This window comes from Pseudonaja textilis, chromosome 5 (genome assembly GCF_049901715.1).
Source record: "Pseudonaja textilis isolate UNSWEBS1 chromosome 5, rPseTex1.2, whole genome shotgun sequence".
Classification (NCBI taxonomy): domain Eukaryota; kingdom Metazoa; phylum Chordata; class Lepidosauria; order Squamata; family Elapidae; genus Pseudonaja; species Pseudonaja textilis.
Window position 1 is genome coordinate 26,250,048 of NC_141994.1, and position 23,961 is coordinate 26,274,008.

A 23,961-nucleotide genomic window follows, 5' to 3' on the forward strand; every position below is an offset into this window, starting at 1 on the left:
TTAAGTAAGTTTGGTCTTGTGTTAAAAGCTTCTTTGCCAGAGTTGTTAAGTGAATCATTGCAGTTGTTAAAAGTAACCTGGTTATTAAGTGAGTTTGGTTTCTCCAATCGACTTTGCTGGTCAGAAGGTCTCAAAAGAGATCACGTGGCTCCCCAGGACGTGTTGTGGTTAGCTGGCCGCAGGTGCGGACAGCTGAGGAGAGTGAGGACTCAGATGAAGGGCCAGGACCATTAGGGAGTGGACTGCTGCCTTCAGAGATTGTGGGGGCTGGCAACACCGATGAGGAGGTCCCCGAGGAGCCTGTGCCCAGTGTGTGTGCACACAGGCCTACTCGCAGGAAAGAGCAGCTGTAGCAACACAGGCGACTCAGGAGTAAGGCTGCAAGGTAATGGCAACAGGGAAGCAGATTCACTGAACAACTGTGTGGCTGTCTTAACAACTACAATGATTCACTTAACAACTGCGACAAGAAAGTTTTTAACATGTGTTCTATACTAGGTTTCCCCAAAAAGCACTAAGCAGACTTTTTGTCCCAGCAAAAACCCCTTTATTAAACAAATGTGAATTTTTTGCATTCACATTCAGCCAACAGCCTGGCAAACAATCTTTCAAGGGTGTAATTAGAAGCACAGACCTTATCTATCGTGGAAAGCTGACCGGTAAATATTTCCAAATGCAGTGCTGACAGGGAAGGCTTTAGCATAAAATCTCTAGGATGCATAGACAGATCTTCACAATGATGGAATGAAAAAACGAATTGTTTCCTGCAAAAGCTCCCTCCCCTTTTGTTCCTCTTATGGGAGGGCCCATTCTTAGACCACCTGTGAGTTCACTCCCATGTTGACCCTTAGTTCATAATTGTTCTTTTCTTTTGGCAACTCTGCACATGAGCAGGCTGGGAACTGGCTCCAACTGCTCCTCTGCCTCACTGCTGTCCGAGCCCAAAGGCAGCTGATGACTGCCAGCCTGCCCTGGCCCCATCTCTGCCTCTGAGACAGAGCCCTCGCCTGAGCCTTCCTCAGGGACTAGGCCAGATTCCTCCCTAACCTCCTCACTGTCTGAATCTGCTGCCAGATCCATCAGCTGCCGGAGGGCCACAACAACATGAGACAAAATTAACTTAACAGAAATCTCGCTTAGGAACAGAAATTTTAACTATATCTGGTGGTTTTTGCATGTTTGTTCAGGACATCCTAAATTCGAGTTAGAATGCTCCCATAAATAGTATATTTTGTCAATTTGTGGAGGTGCAGGAGTATAGGCTGAAAACACGAGTGAAAAAAATAATATTACACCAGTTGATTAAGATGAATCCTGTTCTTCATAAACTCTACGCTACTTTAAGTCCTCTGCCCAATGAACAATTCCATGATGAAAAGAGAGAAAGAACCTCATGTTTTGATGAAATGCAAATATTAACATCCTATGATCACACCCTGCCTGAACAAACAAAAAAACGCGAATTAAAAAGCCAGCCACGTATAAATAAAACGTCTCCACGATAGCAGACAAATCAGATGGAATAAACAATGAATAATCATTTTGGAGTACGTAAGAGTAGGATGGGTCCAAACGCAGAGAATATTTCTGGGCTGTTTCACACTTTCTCATCCTCCGCTGGATGTTTCGGATCAGAAATCGTGTGTCTGGTATGGAATGTTGCCTATTTGAATGCAAATGTATGGGATTCACTCTTCCCAAATGCACCGATGTGCAAATAGTTTTGTGTGAGCTGTTTGGGTCTATGTATAAAATCTCGCTGTTTTCCTCCTTGATTTTGGTCTGGAAAGATCTCAGATAGCAGAACTAAAGGTTAACTTGTGTCCACTTTCTCCATCATCTCTAAAAAGCATTGACCTGAGATCCTTCTATCACAGTTTCATGTTCTTCTCTATAATCCTTGTTATGCACAGCCACCTAGGGCATTATGCGTTATTGTTAATAGATGGGGGGGGGGGAAGCTTTGTTTAAATAAATATCCCATATCGTGTAACTGTTGCTTCCCAACGTTCCTCTATGGTCATTACAATAATTCAGATGCAACAACTTACAAGGCTCATGTCTGAAAAGGTTGGTCTCAGTCATTCAGATTGTGGTTGTACTATTTTTTTCCCCCAAAAAGCAACTGGACTTACTTGGTTTTGTTCCTTGAAAATGTTTCGTTGATCATCCAAGAAGCTTCTTCACTTCTAACTGAGTTGGAACTGAGGAAGCTTCTTGGATGAGAAGCGAAATGTTTTCAACAGAAGAAACCAAGAAAGTCCACTTGCCTTTTGGAAAAGGATCTTTGAGTTGGTCTTCTTTACTTCTTCAGATTTCATTGGAATTTCTCTTCTCCTCCCTTGCCTTCCTTCCTTTCTTCATCTTCTTTCCTGTCTTCCTTCCTATCTTCCTTCCTTCCTTCTTGTCTTCCTGTCTTCCTTTCTTCCTTCATTCTTGTCTTCCTTAATTCTTTCCTGTCTTCCTTTCCTCCTTCCTTCCTGTCTTTCCTCCTTCCTTCCTTCTTTCCTTCCTATCTTTCTCAGTCAATAATATACCATTATTGATAAGGCTTTTCTTCTTGGTGACCACCATTCAACACAGCACAACAACACAAAACAGTGATATTGTCATCTACTATGAATTTGGATTTGGATTTTATTGTACCATTTGATGTATAGTTTTTATTTTCCTGTGCGCACTGAATTGCAAGTAGCTCAGAGCCTGGGGAAGATTTAGCAGCATAGGCACTGTAGCAAATAAAAACAAACAAACAAATACCTCTTGCATATTCCAATAAGTAATCCTTCACACAAAGGAGTCATTAGAAAATGCAAATATAATTTTTATGTGCCGTCGCTTTTTGAAGGTGCACGCACATATTTAATAAGGAGAATCAATGTTCCTTCAGCCATCTATAATTCAGCAAGCCAGCACTTCTTACTGTGGAAACAATTATCTTTTGGAAATGCTGCCTTCACCTTTAAGGAGAAACTTCCTGACAGCTAGAACAATTAATCTGTGGAACAACCTGCCTCCAGAAGTTGTGGGGGCTTCAACACTGGAGGTTTTTTTAAGAAAAGACCAGAGAACCATTTGTTTCAAATGATATGGGGTCTCCTACTTGAGCAGGGAGTTAGACTAAAAGAACTCCAAAATCCCTTCCAACTCTGTTATTCTGTTAAATCAGTTCTGGTCTTCAAATTCAGAAAGAGAAATAAGTGGAGAGAAAGTGGGATGGGCTTCCTCTGAATCAAGGCAGGGGATGGCTACTGGGGGCGAAGACTCTGCGGGGCTCGGAGAGCCTCCAATAACCTCAGAAAGACAAGCAGCAAGGGAAAGTTCTTAATAGGCTTAATTGAACTTCTGGGCATTCATCCAAGAGCATTTCACACCTTGTAAAAGTGTTGCAAGCTAGATAAACAATCCACTCAGCACTTGTGAGGGAGAGCCATTGAGAAAACCAGATAACGTAGCCACTAACCTCCAAGGGGATTAATTCCCAAATAATAAGAATCATGTAACTCACCAAAAACTCCAAGATTCCTCTCACAGTCACTGCTATTAAGCCTGGTTTTACCCAGTCTTTTATTTAAGCATTAAATGCACGAAACAATAAATAACTTTTTGTCTTTTTTTATTTTATCTTTTTTTTTAGGTAATTAGGGCAAAGAAGCAACGTCAAGTTGGCCACACCCACCCCATCACATGACCACCCACCCACACCCACCCAGCCAGTCATTAGGGCAGAGAGACCCTGGCTATAAAATTTGAAGCCCACCCCTGAATCAAGGGATTTTTTTCCTATCTCTTGATAAATAGAAAAATCAACAACGAAATAGAAAGAACAAAACGGGAAAGATGCTTCTAAGTTATAGCATTTACTTGGTGAACCATCTGAACTTTTCTGTTGAGTTGAGAGAGAGAGAGAGAGAGAGAGAGAGATGCAAGTTGAATAAGTGAAAAAGGGGAACAATAGTCACATCAGCTGTCAGCCTGGAAACTAGCTAGCCGTTCAAAGCTTGGCCTCCGTGTCCCAAGAGATGTCACTGAATTCTATGAAAAGGTTTTCATGCACTGTCATCTGCCCACAGATAGAAAAACCAAGGAGGAATTTTATCTGATCTCCAGCTCCCAAGAAGGTTAATTCAGCCTTCAAACCTTCCGCAATATTTTTGGTCGTGTCTTTATCTCGCCTTGGCCAGCATCTGACAGCGAACAATGAGGTTGAAGGCATCTCACTGTCATGAAAGAAGAGTCGTTTTGTCCTTTCTACAATGGCTTCCTTATAAATGCTTTGAAAGGGGTTGACAAACAAGAAGAATTTTATAAAAAATTACATATCAAAATTACATATCAAAATAATTGAACTGGACTATGCTAATATAGTTATGATGGGAGATTTTAATGGAATTGTAGACAACAAACTGGACTATACAGCACAGAAAACAATAAAGCAAAACAGAAAGACTCTCCCTAAATCTTTTTTTAATATGGTAGATGAAATAAACTTAAAAGATACATGGAGAGAAAGAAATGCTAAAACTAAACAATACACCTTCTACTCAAATAGACACTTATCATGGTCCAGAATAGATATGATATGGATGTCAACAGAATTGTTAACTAATATTCAAGAAATAAATATTGAAACAAGTACTTGGGCAGATCACAATCCAATGACAATTAAATGGAAAGGACAAAGAAGAAGATTTAGATGGATGCTAAATAATAATATTTTAAAGACTTCACACAGTGGATGGACAAAGAACTGCCTTTTTTCTTTAGAGAAAACAAAAAAGAAGATACATCAATCCAGAATGGATGGGATACAATGAAGGCATATGCTAGAGGCTTGATAATAGACTATATAAGGAAAAGAAATGCCATGAAAAGATTAGCCTCTAAGGCATTAGAGGATGAGTATAAAGGACTTGAAAAAGAGCTACAGAAAATGCCACAGAAAAAGGACATTAAGTTAAAAATGGATATAATCAAACATAAAATGGGTCTAATAGAAAAAGAAGAATTAGCACAGAAAATTAGAGGTGCTAAACCGAAAGGGGTTGTCTTCGAAAGACCTCATAGGGAGCCTGGGTTAGATTTACATGATATGAAGAGAGAAATTCCACCTGTCAAAAATCAGAAGGAGTTGGCTGGCACCTAACCCAAACTTTTTTTTTAATTAAAAGTCACCGGCTTCTGTGAGCAAAGTGTCTCATGTCATCAGATGAAGGGATAGGTCACCAAAGCCTATTTCTTTTATTTTCTTTTATATATTTTATATATTGGATTAAAAAAAAAACTCACAGAGGCTCACAGAAGCTGGTGGTAACAGCTGTCGCATTTACCAACACAAATTCTAGGGCTCAATTGTACTTGTAAATCAAGAGTTACTTGTCCTTGTGTAATTGACATCTTGAAGATGTTAGAAAAAGAATAGGATAGGATAGGATAGGATAGGATAGAATAGAATAGAATAGAATAGAATAGAATAGAATAGAATAGAATAGAATAGAATAGAATAGAGAAAAAGTATAGAATGGAATGGAATAGAGAATGAAGAATATAGAGTTGAGTAGAGTAGAGTAGAAATAGAAATAGAATAGAATAATCCTCATTGGCCGAGTGTGATTGGACAAACAAGGAATTTGTCTTCGGTACATAAGCTCTCAGTGTACATAAAAGATATAAGTGATAAATCATGATCATAGTCATCATAAATATATTCATCATGAATCATGATACAACACTTAGTGATAGTCATCGGATACTAAATAAGCAAACAAATTCATACTAGTAGGAAACTAAATAAAACAATATGCATCGTAAAGATACAAGCAACAAGGTTACAGTCATAAGTTGAAAGGAGATAGGTAATAGGAAGGATGAGAAGAAGAATAGCAATACAGTCTTGGTAATTAGTTTGACAGTGTTGTGTGAATTAGTTGTTTAGCAGAGTGATGGCATGGGGGGGAAATTTTCCTTGTGTCTAGTTGTTCTGGTGTGAAGTGCTCTATAATGTTTTGAGGGTAGAGGTTGAAACAATTTATGTGAGGAGTGTGTAGATATTTTCACAATCATTTCAAAGGAAATGGAAGGAGAGTATGATTGGAAGGCAGTTGGTCCTAGAAATCCTAGAGTTTGGGTGAATGAACATTTCAAAATTTCTCTGACCAATTTCAATGTTCAGTTCAGCCAGTTAAAGGTCAGAATATTTCCCTTTGTGTTTATTGTGACATTCTTACTTAAATGCTTGGAGCCCACTTTCCTCTTCGTGGCATTAAGTAAGTAACAAAGGCCTGTTATTTATTCCTGATTAATTCCTACTGACAAGTCTTAGTGCAAGCCTCAATTAAAATGAAGTAGAATCCTAAATCCTGGATCATTAAAACGTCCCGTAAAGCGATTCTATTTTTACACCCACATACAATGATATCATTAGAAACCCATTATACATACATGAAGCAACCATCATATGGTACAACACCAGCCCTGGGAGTCGCCTCGCTGAATTTGGAAACCTGCTTCCCAGTGAAATTAGATTATTGCCATAAAATGCTTTCCGTCGGCACAGCATGTGGCGAGCCAAATTGGAACTAAGAGCCGCTCTTCGAAGAACATTTCTGCTTAACTAATCAAGTTGCCTTTGCTGGAAGCTCTAAAGTAACACAGCTCACCCTGTTTATATGTTGTCTGTTTGTTTTATCTGCTTTATTTTTTTATATTTGGCAATGTAAAAGTGAAAAACATTTCACAATACGTTTATTTTTTTATTTTTTATGTTTCCTGGAAACCCTTAAATGTATGTATCCTGCCTTCCCTTCCTTTTTTCCTTTCTTGTCTTCCTTCCTTCCTTCCTTCCTTCCATTCCATTTCTATTCCATTCTATTCTATTCTATTCTATTCTATTCTATTCTATTCTATTCTATTCTACCCTACCCTACCCTACCCTACCCTACCCTACCCTACCCTACTCTACTCTACTCTACTCTACTCCACTCCACTCCACTCCACTCCACTCCACTCCACTCCACTCCACTCTGTTTTCTTTTCTACTCTACTCTACTTTATGTTCTCTATTCTATTCCATTCTATTCTTGGGAGGACCTAAGGTTAAAAAGAGTTTGATTCTAGCCTTTCTTTCTTCTTTTTCTTTCTTCCTTCTTTCTCAACCCCTCCTCCCAGTGGCTCAAAGGACTTTTTTAATCCTGTGATTCTCAACCTTGAACCTCAGCAACTGCTGATTGTTGACAAGCAACTACCCTAATAAACTCCCACCCTCAACTTCACTGATAAATGGAAAACTCCGTCTGAATCTCAACTAGTCTAATTCTACACAGAAAATTGAAAACTCAAAGTTTTAAGGCTAGATCGTCAATTTTGATCAGCATCCCGATGGCGCAATGTAGAATACACATTCCCTCTTCTTATCGGGCATGGCAGAAATTGAGAGCTGGCGTTTCGATGACAATCTGTTCATCAAAATGCTTCAGATTCAGACATGAGATGAGAGAATAGTACAAGCTGCAGCACTTTTAAAGGAAGAGCAGAAGAGAGTAAGTAATAGCCTTGCAAATCTGGGCTGACAGGCAGCAATAGCATCTTGCAAGGAACAGGTTATCCAGTCTGGAGAAGCTATTACTCCTTTTAAGATAAAATTCATTTTTAGCTTCAATCATCTTACTTTTTTCTTTTTAATAAAAAATAAAAAACCTGTTACCCATCTGTGCTACTATAATTCAATCATTTGGAAAAAAAGAAAGGAGAATATTTCAACTGGTTTGTCATTCTAAGGATTACATCGAGATGGTGGCAAACCAATTTAATAAATACATAGGTAAATAAATAAATAGTAGCACAATTTGGACAATGAGTAGCAAATGAGGCAAGGATAAAATTCTTAATGATGTTACCTGTTTTCAACCCTGTTGTTTTCCTAGATTTTATCCAGACACACTATTGGTTGCTTGTGTGTCAGCTAAACAGAGTTGGAAAGGACCTTAGAGGTTTTCTAGTCCAACCCCTGCTCAAGCAGGAGACCCTCTACCATTTCAGACAAACAGTTGTCCAATCTTTTTTTGAAAACCTCCAGTGATGGAGCACCAACAACTTCGGAAGGCAAGATGTTCCACAGATTAATTGTACTCACTATTAGAACATTTCTCCTTAGTTCTAGGTTGCTTCTCTCCTTGTTTAGTTTCCACCCATTGTTTCTTGTCCTGCCTTCAGGTGCTTTGGAAAATAGTTTGACTCCCTCTTCTTTGGGGCAGCCATCCTAAGAAACCCCAAGGATAAAATTGACCTGGAAAACCAAGGCGTATATGAATCCCCTGCACATCATGCCCTGCCACATACATGGGACAGACCAATAGAAGAATAAGTACCCACCTGGATGAACACAAAAATGCAGTAAAAAAACTGGAACACACTTCCTCACTAGTCCAACACATGAAAGCCACAGGTCATAGCATCAACTTCAATGGCACCAAAAACCCTATAGAAAACCATGATAGAAAACTCCAGCTACAGAATTATTAGAGAAGCCATAGAGATTGAAAAAAGACCTGAAAGCATGAATAGAAGAGACAACCCCAGTAGACTGTCAATTATCTAGAAGCCTGCACTCTCAAGCAAAAAATCTCCACACCACAAGCCAAGCAAACACCTGGGCACAAACAGACCCCCACCCCCCCGCAATACCTCCAGCCCAAACATACCCCAACCAGCCACCCAGATGAAACGTAGCTTCCTAATAAACGATAGCCGGCCATTCACCCAAAGCCAAGCCATGTTAAAAGCCCCCAATACATGAAACACAATGTTGCCAGCCAATCAAGACAAAAAAATGCTACAAAGCGGACAGAAGATATTAGAAACTAATCAAGCAGAACACAGCAAACTCCAAGACCAATAAACACAGACCAAGACTCCCAACCAATCAGGATGAAGAAAAAAACATTCTAACACAGCACGAGGCTAGTGCCAAATTTAAAACAGAAACGGCTGTGAAAGCCTGATACACAGACGAACTCAATACACAAGCCTGATGATGGCAGATGAGATTCTGCCGAAACGTCGGTACAACTTTAAAAGCACAACTATAATGACGTGGGAAAATACCCGAACAAAGCTGAATACCATACATATAAATACCCGTGAAAACTTAAGAAAACATATATATATATAGATATATATATGGCAGGTGAGATTCTGATGGCAGATGAGATTCTGCCGAAACGTTGCTACAACTTTAAAAGCACAACTATAATGACCCGGAAAATACCTGAACAAAGCTGAATACCATATATATATATATATATATATATATATATATATATATATATATATATATGTGGATCTTTGGTTGTTCGGTTTTCTCCCCGTAAGATTCAAGTATCTAGGCAACGTTTCGATGAAGTCTCATTCATCATCTTCAGGCTTCTGTCTCCGGCTCTGTGCTTCTCAGAGTAATGTGAGATTGCAGCTGCTTCCTCCTTTAACTGCCAGTGGGGTGGGACTTGATTGGGTGGGGGCTTGGCTGTGTTCTGATTGGGTGGGGTGTGTTCTCATTGGTAGGGGTTTGGCTGTGTTTTGATTAGTTGGGGGTTAGCCTGTTCTGATTGGTTGGAGGCATGTTCTGTTCAGGTGGGGGCTTGGTTGTGCTCAGGTTAGTCTTAGTTGCTGGGGATTTGAGCTGGTGAGTTGTGATCTTGCTGTTTGGCTTCTAGTTCGTGGTCCTGCTGCATCTTCATAGTGGGTGTCGGTTTGCTTCATGTATGGCTCAGAGGGGTTTGAAGTGGGTAGTGATGCAGCAGGACCACGAACTAGAAGCCAAACAGCAAGATCACAACTCACCAGCTCAAATCCCCAGCAACTAAGACTAACCTGAGCACAACCAAGCCCCACCTGAACAGAACACGCCCAACCAATCAGAACACGGCTAACCCCCAACCAATCAGAACACAGCCAAACCCCTACCAATGAGAACACACCCCACCCAATCAGAACACAGCCAAGCCCCCACCCAATCAAGTCCCACCCCACTGGCAGTTAAAAGGAGGAAGCAGCTGCAGACGAATGAGATTTCGTCGAAACATTGCCAAGATACTTCCAATTTTATGCGGGAGAAAACCCAAATAACCAAAGATCCACATACAAATACCTATGCAGGTCTTGGTGTGTTCGGGTCTTTTCCCGTGTAAGATTGAGAGCATCTTGGCAATGTTTCAACAAGGTCCCACTTGCCATCTTCAGGCTGGTGATTTTGGCTTTGTGCTTGTGCGAGCAAAGCATGATGGGAGCTGCTGTCTCCCTATATATACTGGTGGGGAGGTTGGCTGTGTTGTCATTTTTTGATTGGTTGCTGGAGTTGATGTTTGCAGATTGGCTGGCTTTTTCGTAAGAACATGTGTGGCTGAGGTATTGGCATTGTATCTATCAGCCTCCTGTGTTGTAACGACCTGGGTAATGGGCTGTGTGATGACTTTCTGAGTTCTATTGGTGTGACATCCTGGGTCTTGTGCTGTAATCTCCTGGGTTGTTGGCTGTGTTGCGATTTATCTTTTATAAAAGCTAGAGAAATAAAGAAGTAGGGATGACATGACAGCAGAGTTCTAATATTTGAGGGGTTGCCTCAAAGAGGAGAGGGTCATTTTACTTTCCAAAGCATCAGAAGGCACAGAGAGAAGCAATGGATGGAAACCAATCATGGAGAGAAGCAATCTGGAATCAAGGAGAAACTTCCTAACAGTGAGGACAATCAACCAGTAGAACAGGTTGCCTTCAGAAGTTGTAGGTGGTTCATCACTGACTGGAGGGTTTTAAGAAGATACTGGACAGTCACTTGTCTGAAACATTTTAGGGGCTCTGGATTGAGCAAGGGGCTGGACTAGAAGACCTCCAAGATCCCTTCCAGCTGTATTCTGAATGGAAATAACATCCTTTCCCTGCAAGATCACAAAGGGCAGGTAGACCCCAATTTTTTTAGTTACTAACTCCAAAACAAACTTTCCCCTTTTTCAATCACCTGCTGCCATTTTCTTCATGGCAAACCATTCTGCTGAAATTATTAACTAGGAAAGAAAATTATTACCACCTCCGGAGTCAGGCGAGATATCAATCAAATTATTTTGCCTTGTAAATATATCAAAGCGAAGTTCGGCTGATGCTTTAAGACTTCAAAGCTGTTCACGTGCAGCTCGCAAAAATAAACAAGCAAACAAAGATGGCATTCATCTTTGATGCCAATGTGCAAATGCAAAAAAATTCCAACATGCTGGCAAATTAGGGGCCCTTTTAATTTAATTTTTTATTTGCAGCTCAGCGTGATTTATTAGATAAAGACAAACAATACCTGGTCCCGGATTTTTATGCTATATCCCCCACACTAATAAAACTAATCAGGTTTCCCAATTAGCTGTCCTTTCTCAACATCTGCAGATGTGTAATTATGTAGACTAGGAATAAATTGTTTTTAACACAAAAGAATTCTTCTCTATGAAAGAGACTAATTACTCAACAGAACAATGGCTCCTTTCAGCCTTCCATCAGAGAGGCATAAACTGCGGCTATTTAATCAGGATTGAACATCATTAAGTTTGTGCAAATTCAATTTCTAAAGAGTGTATTTGGATAGCAGTTTGAGATTGCATCACATAGCATACTAACTTCATTCCGAGTTCCCCTCCATCTGATTATATTTCAAACAAATATAATTAAGGATTTGTACAGCGGCTCCGAGTGATATCTTACTGAATAAACATAGCTATGGCTCATATTGCTTTTCAATGGAATTGGACTTGCAGAAACTTTATTTTCTATGAAAAGAAGAACCAGGGTTGACATGGTAGCAGTCTTCCAATATTTGAGGGGGTCAACTTATTTTCCAAAGCACCAGAAGACAAGACAAGAAGCAACGGATCGAAACTAACCAAGGAGAGAAGCAACCTGGAATTAAGAAGAAGTTTCCTATTCTGACCTAGGCTTCCCCCAAAAGCACTAAGCAGATTTTTTGCCCCAGCAAAACTCCTTTTATAAAATGGTGAATTTCTTGCATTCACCTTCAGCCAAAGGCCTGGTAAACAGTCTTTCAAGGGTGTAATTAGGAGCACAGACCGTGCTCTCCAAATCTAGCCTGGAGAGCTGCCATGTAAATATTTCCAAACGCAGTGCTGACAAGGAAGGACTCTGCACAGAGTCTCTGAGATGCACAGACAGATCTTTACACTGCTGCAACAAATGAATTATTTCCTGCAAAAGCCAACCCCCCTTTGCTCCTCTTTTAATCCCTATGGGAGGGGCCATTCACCATCCACCTGTGGCTTTACTCCCACGTCGACTCTTAGTTTGTAATTCCAAATGCAGTGCTGACAAGGAAGGTTTTAGCATAGAGTCTTTAGGATGCATAGACAGATCTTCACAATGATGGAATGAAAAAACGAATTGTTTCCTGCAAAAGCCCCCTCCCCTTTTGCTCCTCTTATGGGAGGGCCCATTCAGAGTCCACCTGTGGCCTTACTCCCACACTGACCCTTAGTTCATAATTGTTCTTTTCTTTTGGCAGCTCTACACATGCGCAGGCTAGGAACTGGCTCCAGCTTCTCCCCCGCCTCACTGCTGTCCAACTCCAAAGGCAGCTGATGACTGCCAATCTGCCCTGGCCCCAACTCTGCCTCTGACACAGAGCCCTCGTCTGAGCCTTCCTCAGCCTCCAGGACTGGCCCATGTTCCTCCCCATCCTCCTCATTGTCTGACTCTTCTGCCAGCTGCCGGTGGGCCACTATACTTCCTAACACTGAGGACAATTAACCAGCTTGTCTCCAGAAGTTGTGGGTGCTCCACCACTGGAAGTTTCTAAGAAGAGATTGGATGACCATTTGTCTGAAATGGTATCAGGTCTCCTGCTTCACAGGAGGTTGGACTATAAGACTTCCAAGGTCCCTTTCAATTCTGTTATTCTGTTAACTGAAGAAAACAACGCCTTTAATTGTGTGTTTCTGATAAGATCCCAATTGTCTTCCAGTTCAGCACCCTGCTGCCCATTTTCCCGGACCAAAATAAGATTGTCAAAGCAGTGTCAGAAAGAAAATCAATTTTTACAGATCATTTCAGGTGTTTCTCTTTCTCTCCATATGACTTCAACTCATATCAGCTGCTTATATAGGCTTCCTAAAATCCAAGCACATTTAAAAGGAACTTTCTATCACATCCAAAGGCATATTGATCGATGTCTCTATGTGGATTGCACTGATAATCTGCCAAAAAAAAATTGATGCTAGAGATTAGCAGCATCTTTTTCAAGTCTATCAGTGCAACCCACCTAGAGACATCCATTGGATGCAAGAGAAACTTTTCTTTTAAATGTGCTTGGATTTTGCAACACGATAGCTTACTGCTGTTTTTTTTTTTAAATTAAATAATAATTACAATGTGCTAAGGGAACAGAGCTTGCTGGCACCAAAGAAATTATCTGTATGCATATTGTGCATCTCTGAGCATCAAATTGCAACGTCTGATTTAATCCAGATTCAAACATTATAATATCAGCTTCTTTTTTCAACAAACCATCGCAATAATTCAAAATGCCTGATAGCTAAACCCTACTGTTAGAATGCAGGAGTTTTATTTTTCCAGCCCATTTGGTTACCTCTTTCCTCTTCTGTCCATCACTGGTATCCTCTCCTTCCAATAATCAAAGTGTAATTTGTCTGAAACCTGAAAAGAGATTTCTGAAGAGCAATTAGTCCTAAAAAGAAAGAGAATTAATGTTAGCTGGAGTTTAGGGCTTTGACCACAGACTGGATGTCCTTGTGCTGTTTTTTTCTCCAGCAAAAGGTGTCTAATTAAGGAAGTCTCACATTTTGCTGCCTTTAAAAAAAAGAGAGAAAATTCTCACTTTCTAACAGAAGAAACATCCCCAAGCATAGATTCTATCTTGTTATATACAAAGCACAGTCTTTTTCATTGCTGGTTCATTTCTGGGTTTCTAACCAAATTTGGATTCTCTGGTTGTCAACAGGGTGTGTTCAGCTCACACATTTACAACATTCGGGGAACTCAAGACTGAATAGACAAGTGAATATTATGGATATAAAAGGGAATGCTTTTAGAACATCAGAGCTGAAGAAGCTTCTTGGATGAGAAGCGAAATGTCTTCAAAGAAAAACAAGAAAATCCAGTTGCTTCTTGAAAAAGCATCTTTGGGACAACCATGACCTGGATAACTGAAAATCTCTATAGACTTTTTAGAACATAGAATAATAGAGTTGGGAGGAACCTCAGAGGTCTTCTAGTCCAACCCTCTGCTCAAGCAGGAGACCCTATACAATGTCAAACAAGTAACTGTCCAGACTCTTCTTAAAAACCTCCAGTAAACAACTTCTGAAGACAAGCCATTGCATTCATTGATTGCTCTCCCTGTTAGGAAATTTCTCCTTAATTCTAGGTTGCTTCTCTCCTTAGTTAGTTTCTAACCATTGTTGGAAAAATTACAATACAACATGAACCAGAGTCATTCGGCTGAATACTATATACCTCTGGCTGATGGCAAAGCAATTCTACTTTTCCACTGCAGACCACAAAATCATACCATGTGCTGAAAATGAACAGCTATAAGTAGAGGAACTGGGGAAGGGCAAAGCCTGGCTGGGCAGTGCAGGGGAAGAGGTAGAACAAGAGGGAGGGAGTTCAGAGGAAGACCCAGGCCCACCCCCTCTTCATCCTAGGGCACGCAGGGAGGAAAGGAGAAGAGAGCAACATGGGTTGCATGGCTTACAGGGGAGGAAAGGGCCCTGATTCCCTTCATTAGCCACACCTGGGAATGAAAGTTTATAAGAACTGAATGCTGACTGTGGCAGCTGCTGGGAACAAACATGACTTTATCCTATGTTATTGTTGCTTATCTGTGTTCCTGGCATCTTCCCAATCATGTCGTGTTATTGCCATGCCTTCATGTCTGGAATTCTTTTTCTTACCCTGCCAAACTAATTACCTCCTCTTGCCTTGATTGGACTTTAAGTTACAGTTTTTGTTGACCACATTTTGGACTTGATTCTCTGCAGCCAAAGGCTGTTCCTGGGAGAGTTTTTCTCCAGCCCAGAAGGTAACCAGGGCATTGGGGGCAAAGTTGGAGCTAATAAAGGGACTCCTACTGATTATATGACTGTGTTACCTTTGTGTCATGCCCCAGGTCATCACACATGGATAATTCCTAGCTCACAGAAGACAAGAACGTCATCAAGGCTTTTATAACCCCCCAAAAAAAAGTCATTCTCTTCTTCATCCTTCTTTTAAAAAACCTCATATGGCAGGCATCTCCCCCAACAGCTATTCAAGCTGTTGAAATTATAATGGCCACCTCGCCGGGAGTAACATCCTGTCTTCACGCTGTCAATCAGATGGAAAGCTTGACAAGTGACATCTAAACACAGTTTCTTTTCTAATTTCAAGACTGGTGTGCTGGCCAGTTAATTGAGGCAACGGATGACAGTTGAGCACAGAGTAAAAGGAACCCGACAGGCAAGAATCTGACACAGCGGCAACAACAATCAACACGAGAAAATCACCTGTGCAACATATATTTAACGCAGCATTAAACCCTGAAGTCTAACTTTCTTACTGACGGCTTCAATATGACCATTCTTTTGTTTTAAATGTTTATATGTCAAAGCTTCAATTAAAAAAAAAAAAAGCAGTTTGTCCACACCGGCCAATGCAAGTCACCGTTCACTTATTGAGCCCCAAATTTATGTTGCTAAATGTGACATTTGTGAAGTGAGTTCGGCCCCATTTTACAACTTTTCTTGCCGTGTTGGTTAAGTGAATTATGGTGTTTAGTTAAGAACATGGGTTGCTAAGTGTTCTGATCCAGCTCTTCAAACATGACAAACCCTCTGAAATGAATTCAAAGATTCCTTTATTAGAAATGTCGGCAACCATGGCAAAAAGTTTCTCTCTCACCACAAGTTAACAAGTCCATCTGGCAGGGAGACAAATAGTTGTCTGCCATATCTATTCATCTCCACCCCCTGCCTTTTATCCCCAGAGCTAGAGTGGGGTTTCACTAGCAGCAGTGGCTCTTCTGTCCCAAGGACCAGCCCATAGATTTCCCACTGCTCTCCTCTCCTCTGCCTCCTGCGCATCCATGCATCAGGCACTGGGCCCAGCTGTTCCTCCTCTTCCTCATCAGCCATTCCACATCTGGGGGCTGTTGACTCTTCATCTGAGGGCTGATGGAAGGCCTAGGCTCCGCCTCTCTCTCTCTCTTTCTCTCTATGACCGCTCCATTCCCTCTTCCCCCTCAGAGTTCCCAGATTGCCATGAAGCTGACCCTGACTCCTTCTCTGATTTGGTGGCTAGAGGGACTGGTGGCCAACAGACCACAACACCTACATTCTAAATTCTCCAATGTAACAGCAGGTCAAAATTTTCAAAATTCTGTTTGTATCACAAAGTCAGTTTCCTTTTGTTTTTATTTTCAAAATCACTAAAAGATATAGAGGTTGAGCCCAAAAGTTCTGTTGCTAAGCGAGGCATTTCTAAAGTGTCTTTTGTCCCCTTTTATGACCTGTCTTGCCTCAGTTGTTAAGCGATTCACTACAGTTGGTAAGTTAGTCACCCGGTTGTTAAGTGAATCTGGCTTCCACATTGACTTTGGCGCAAAGGGGAAATCATGTAACCCCTGCATCCATCATAAATATGAGTCAGCTGCCAAGCATCCAAATTTTGATCAAGTGACCATGGGAACACCACAAAAGTCGTAAACATAAAAAAATAAAAATATCCCTCCCAATGCAAAGCCAACCCTTCCCCTTTGTTGCATAACAATTTTGAACACCAAAGCCTGTTTCCCAAGAACTCTGTTGAATAACCACAAATCAAAGGATAAAAGGCAAAATTGAATGGTTGCGGGGAGAGATAGGAAGAACTCGAATAAACCCAGGATAACCGCTGAGGATTACAGGATAACATGCCAACCTGTAAATTTCCACTGCCAATGTATTGAATTCACGGTTCGTAACGTGTTCCAACAATTTTAAAAAAAATCCAGCTATATACATATTGTCAGGGCTCCGGTAGTTACCCCCATTTAAATCATTCAGAGCCAGCTCTGAAACACATCATTCATTTCACCCTTGACCCAGGTTTTCCCCCTTACCCCCTGGGTGTATCATAATTCATATTCTCCAGTGGGACACTTTCATAGCCCAGAGACATCAATCATACTCTCCAGTTTGAATTTCACCCACCAGAAACTTCAGTCACCTAGAAATTATCTATGAAAACTTTTAAGGAATGCACTACTCTCACCACCACCCCCTTCCTTTCTGCTGGAAACTCTAAAAGACCAGAGAGATATTTTATGAGTTGACACAGATATATTTTTTTCAAATTCTTGACCTCTGTATGGACCTTCACATCTTGAAAAGAAAAAAGCATACAACATTTTAGTCTCTCTCTTTGTGTTAAACACAAAGCCTGATCACTTCTCCCTTTCTCTCCATCTTACACCAAAGACGGTTAAGGTGAAGTCACTTCCTCATGCTTTCTTGCCTGGCCAACAATCTCCCCATGCCTTCTCCAAGGTCATTTCCGTGCTCTTCTAAAGGAAATGGAATTGAAGTGTTTTGAAGGTAATCATTTTCTACTGCAATCCTGAAGCTTAAGACAATTTTGCAGCTAATGTAAAGTTTCAGGAGAGTTGTGGTGTTATATATCAGTGGGTTCTACAAAACAAAATGTTGTCCACCACAAAATTCTATTCGTGGCTTCAGCCTGCTCTGCCATTGCCTTATGAATCAAATTATGCAAAAAGTATTTGTTTTGTTGAATTCGTGGAAGGGATGGATGGATGGATGGATGGAAGGATGGATGGATGGATGGATGGATGGATGGATGGTCAGTTTTGGCCAGCAAAGTACTGCAGGAGGCCATCCAAGCTGAACACGGGGCATGGGTGTGCCACACATGGTCCCCTGCACCCCGTTTTGGCCATCAGAGTGCTAAGAGTCCATCCCATTTCCCACCTCCCACCACCCCGTCAGCCCATGGAGGAGAACTACAAAGCTGATCTGGCCTCAAAGAAACCCAGTTTGAGACCCCTGATCTACACAGACCACAAAAAGCAAGACATTCCCACTGATCCGAAAACGCTGATTGTAAATTTTCCAAAGCTCTGGGGGAAAAAACGTAAGTAATATTTCAAACATTATTGTCAAAATGTATTTGTATAGTTTCTTTAGTATAGACAGTTTAGCAAAGCTGGTAGTGTTTACTCAGGGTAGTAGACCTAACCACAAATCAATGTCCCAATGTGGTGGATAGTTTTAATTTTCAAGATTGGAGAACCTGAGTAACTAGAGGAGAATACTGCACTCCTCTGCTTGCAACAGAATACCTTACATCACCAGGCTTGAAATTTTGGACTTGGACAATCGCCGCCTACGGTTGGATTTAAGCGTACTACACAAAATTATCTGCTACAATGTCCTTCTAGTCAATGACTACTTCAGCTTCAACTGCAACAATACAAGAGCATACAACAGATACAAACTCAATGTAGAAAGTATGACTTCAGCAACAGGGTGATCAATGCCTGGAATGTACCCCCTGACTCGGTTGTTACATCCTCTAACCCCTACTCCTTTAACCTTATTAAACTATCCACTATTGAAATCACCCCATTCCTAAGAGGTCTATAAGGGGGGGTGCATAAGTGCACCATCCTGCCTACCGTCCCTGTCCTATTGTCCCCATTTATTCGTAACCATTTCCTGTATTCTTACTCATATTTATACTTATACCTATTATCTTGTAAGCAATTGACAAATAAAATAAAACTCAGGGTTAACTTGCCGAGTCCTTAATATCTCTGATCTTCATTATTTCCATGGAAACATTTGAGTTGCCAGAATCATCGAGAAAACTTCAGGCTCCCATTATGGATATTACATAGCCTGGTAACCATGCACTTGTAAGGAAATCACCAAACGCAGAGAACATCAAACACCCTACCTTTTAATTTTCTTCTGAGGACTGCCTCAAAGATTGGGAATCTCAATTGCGTTCTAAGATACTAACATAATTAAAGCCGTGTGTGTGTTTATTTCCTTTTCCTTTTTTTTCTTCTTCTCGTGCATTTTTTTTTAATCTCACCAGCAGTATAATAACTTCCCCTAGGAATTTTTTTTTTTTTTAAAGAGGAGTCTTTCAAACTGCTAAATTGGCAGGAGCTCAGCCAAGGGCAGCAGCTCACCCCTGTCACATGGCGCTTAGTTCTCAAACCTTTCCAGCCGACGAGCCCAATGTCTTAACCTACTGAGCCACTGTGCTGCCCCTCCCTTAGGAATAACAGTGATGGTATGATATATGATATATCAGTGATGGCGAACCTTTTTGTTGTGGTGTGCTGAAAGCACACACACGCATGATAGCAAGTGTGTGCGTGCGTGCCGGCACCCACAATGCAATGCCCCCTGCCCCTTCTGTGCATGCACGTGCAACACCCCTGCACCGCCCCCTTACCTGCACTGCACATGCACACATCTCCCAGCTGATTTTCGGCCTGTTTGAGGCCTTTTTCACCCTCCTGGAGGTTTGAGGGAAGCCTCTGCAGCCTTTGGAGGCCTAAAAATGGGCCTTCTGGAAATACCAGAAGCAGTGGTGGTATTCAAATAAAGTTGCCACTGGTTCAATGGGTGTGGCTTGGTGGCCGCGCTTTGCGCGCATGCACACTTTGCATGCACACGTGTGCCAAACACACACTTTGTGCAGGCACAGAGGCGTTCCAACTTGTCTCCTGCAAGCCTGCACAATGCTGGTCACTGCAGCAGTTGCCGCACGGCGCTATTATGCACTGCACAAAGCAGCTGCACTTTGAATTCTGGCCATAAAAGTGAGTATGGGAGCCCGGGCAGTCAAGTGAGCCAAACACAGAGCAGTGAAGAGAACCGTTTTGGTCTCCACTGCTCATCACCACTACCGGCTCTCCAGAACCAGGGAGAACCAGTTGAATACCACCACTGAACAGAACTGCCTGTTTTCAGCCTCTGGGGGCCTCTGGAGCCTGGGAAGGCCATTTTTGTCCTCCTGGAGGCTTGAGGGAAGCCTCTGCAGCCTCGGGAGGCCAAAAAATGGGCCCGTTTTGGCACATTTTTTTTGGCCTCCTGAGGCTGCAGAGGCTTCCCTTGAGCCTCTGGGAGGGCGAAAACAGCTTCAAATGGGCCGAAAATCAGCTGGGAGACACACACCTGTGCAGTGTAGGTAAGTTTGGCTGAGGCTCATGTGCCCTCACAAATGGCTCTGCGTGCCACCTGTGGCATGTGTGCCATAGGTTCGCCATCACGGTAATATATGATGTGATGCAATGTCATATTGATATTATTATTATATTCCATCCCATCCCATTATTCTATTCTGAATTCTATTCTATTATTCTATCTTCTACTAAATGGTCTGGGGTCTCCTGCTCAAGCAGGGGGCTGGGCTAGAAGACCTCCAAGGTCTCTTCCAACTCTATCGTTCTATCTTCTACATTAATTGGACTTGCTGTCTAATAAAAAAAAAAAAAAAAAACCTCTGCTATCCTTCTTTCAACCGAATCTCCTTTCAGAACTATAGAGGCCATGAAACAAATGATTTTCCCCCCATTATCCATCCAGGGTTGAGCCAGGAAAACGTGTACAAAAAGCACTTAGCAACGTAATGCACAGAATCTTCGGTTGAAACCAAGTGTGAAAGCTGAGTGTCATTACATATCAAAAGGATAACGAAGAACACACACAACACCCCTGGCTTTCCTAATTAGCACTTCAGCTCCAGATGTACTTCCCCCCCCCCCTTCACAAGGAGGATGTGTTGTGGTTTTATGTTTTCCCCTCCTCCTAAGAACACATTACATCTTTGAACAAAGCCATCTGAAGAGTGTATATAAAAACGAAGATATTAAATGGAAATTTGGAGAGGGAAAAATAGCATAAAGCATCTCTTTTCTTTCTTGCATCAACGTCTACTTTAATGCATCTCATTCCTTGCAGCCAAAGATTAGAGACCCCCAAAAAGATTCTTTTCTCATCATAGTTTTATATTAAATGTTTTGCATCCTAATTCTTATCTCACACACGTAGAACAGGTCAACACATAGACAGACAGACAGACAGTAATAGCAATAGCACTTAGACTTATATACGGCTTTACACTGCTTTACAGCCCCTCTCTAAGCAGTTTACAGAGTCAGCCTCTCGCCCCCCCCAAAAAATCTGGGTCCTCATTTTACCAACCTTGGAAGGAAGGAAGGCTGAGTCAACCTTGAGCTGGTCAGGATGAACTTGCTGGCTGCAGGCAGAGTTTAGCCTGCAATACTGCATTCTAACCAATGCACCAGCAGGAAGAAGAATGAGATAGAGAATAAAAGGGAAGGAAGGAAGGAAGGAAGGAAGGAAGGAAGGAAGGAAGGAAGGAAGGAAGGAAGGAAGGAAGGAAGGAAGGAAGGAAGGAAGGAAGGAAGGAAGGAAGGAAAAAAGAGAGACAGAGGGAGGAATAGCAATAGCACTTAGACTTATATACTGCTTCACGGTGCTTTACAGCCTCTCTTAGCGGTTTACAGAGTCTGCATACACACCCAACAATTTGGGTCCTCGTTTTACCACCACGGAAGGATGGAAGGCTGTCAACCTTGAGCCTCTCAGGATCGAACTGCTGACAGTTTGCAGAGTCAACTTGCAGTACTGAATTCTGACCACTAGGGCTCTATAGGATTCTCATCAGTTTGATTCAATGCCCTTGAATAAACTGGAATGGGGTGTTAGCATTAAGGCAAGACTGCACAAGTAAGACCACACTTGGAATACTGCATCCAGTTCTGGTCACCACAGAAAATGATGTTGAGACTCTAGAAAGAGTGGAGGCTAAATCATATGATGAACCATTAGGGAACCCAGTATGTCCAGTCTAACAAAGAGAAGGATTAGGGATGACAGTCTTCCAATATTTGAGAGGCTGCCCCAAAGAGGAGGAGGCCAACCTATTCTCCAAAATATCGGAAGCAAGAAAGAGATGGAAGATCGATCATTAAGGAGAGATACAACTTAGAATCAAGGCAAAAATTCCTTGACAATGACAACAATTAACCAGGGGAAGGGTTGCCTCCAAAAGTTTTGGATGCTCCATCAGTGGAGGTTTTTAAGAAGAGATTTTCCAGAACTGTATAGGGTCTCCTGCTTGAGTAGGTGTGTGGAAGAACCCATAGCTAATCAAGGTATGAGTCTCAGAAGACCTCCAAAAAGATTCCGCACCCATTTGCACTCTACAGGTGACCCTGAGGGCACAGATAAACTTTCAAGTGGCTTCAACGACTCTCAGAAAGAGTGCCAATGACCAGATGACTTTAAGGAATATAAATCCTTCAAATCCCCACCATTTACTTGGAACTGAAGAAACTTCTTGGATGAGAAGTGAAACACCTTCAAGCAAAAACAAAGAAAGTCCAGTTTCCAGCAACCTGGATGATAGAGAATCTCCATAGATATGGATTAGAATAGGGTTATGCCCGGAGGACTTCAACTCCCAGAATTCCCCAACCAGCTGGGAGTTGAAGGCTTAACATTGCCAAGGTTTAATGTTGCCAAGATTGGAGACCCCTGGACTGGAAGAGCTCACAATTCCAGGTGGGGAGTGTGCTATCCAGCCAGTATATGGGAATTGGATAGTTAGGTAGCAATTGTGAGCTGTTCCCTTAAGGGAATGCATCATGGTAAATGTAGTCAAGGTATCCTGGGAAATGTAGTCCATGTCACATGACGACATCTGTAATCCTAATTGGTCACTAAATTGACCCTCAATGGGTTGGGGGAGTTTTCCTCACTCTTGGCTGAACTCATGGACTCATAGTAGTTGTTCTACTTCTATCATTCCAAGATGGAAGAAAAAGGATAGGAGATAAACCATCTTTTTACTTACAAGACAGATATGCAAAGGATTGGTCATTAAAGAACTTTGTCGCAAATGTGAGTTATGAGGATATGTGATGAACCAATAAAAGTACTTTGTTATGGATGTTTTGTGGAGTTTATCTATCTGCATCTGTACAGGATACAGAATAGTAAAAGAAATCTTTTCATTGTACTTCAACTGGATGTTCACCTTCATGCATATTTCTACTGACAGCCACCAGTTGGCTTTCAAAGAGACCCGCTTGGAAAAGTTATCCAACACATTTAATGAGAATATTATCCAATAAATGAACTCCTGGGAAGCACCAAACATGTTCAACAACCTCATCAAAACAGTGCTTATCCATTAACAACATTAAAGGTCTTGAAATAAAAGCAGATTTATGCCTTTCCAGGCAGCTATTTTCTAACTGATGTAACCATCCGCAGGCATATTATATTCTCAAGGCCCAAAGCTCAGATGAAATAGGAGAAGTTAAGATACGTTTTCTCTGCTTTCCTGAAATGTAGGTTTTTAAAGCAGAGTTGAATGTTGCCTAAATTTTGTGGGTGTCATTTCTGAAGTCCCGTCACTTCTTCTCTCAAAGACCTTAAAGCTTCACCAAGAAACAAAGCAATGTTGTCATTTCGTACGTTGCAGGAATGTCTGAAAAGCTCAGCAGGATCTTCAGCCAACCCAACACATGTGCACACTTTAAACCCAAGAATACACCAAGCTTGTCCACCCCGAGAATATGAGCAACATGGTGCATGCAGTACAATGCGGTGAGGCATGTGCAGATCTGTAGAGTGGGGAAACAGAACAATCACATCATAAACTCATGGCACAACATAGGAGAACAAACCCATTAGGACAAGATTCAACAGTCCATCTGCATTTAAAATATTCATTCTTTTGAAGACAGCAAAGTCCACATTCTGGAAAGAGATGCCCGCTGGTTTGAAAGAAGGGGTCAAAGAGGCCACCTATGTCCCAATTGAACAGCCCTCTCTCAACAGAAGGGGAGGGAGAGGACATCATCTGTCTCCAGTC

At 41.5% G+C, this 23,961-nt stretch overlaps 1 protein-coding gene across 6 annotated transcripts in view; it reads right to left on the reverse strand.

Annotated features, from left to right (window-relative positions):
* CACNA2D1 (calcium voltage-gated channel auxiliary subunit alpha2delta 1) overlaps nucleotides 1–23,961 on the reverse strand; it is a 311,501-nt gene that overhangs the window by 155,781 nt on the left and 131,759 nt on the right. The gene's annotated exons all lie outside the window — the stretch shown is intronic.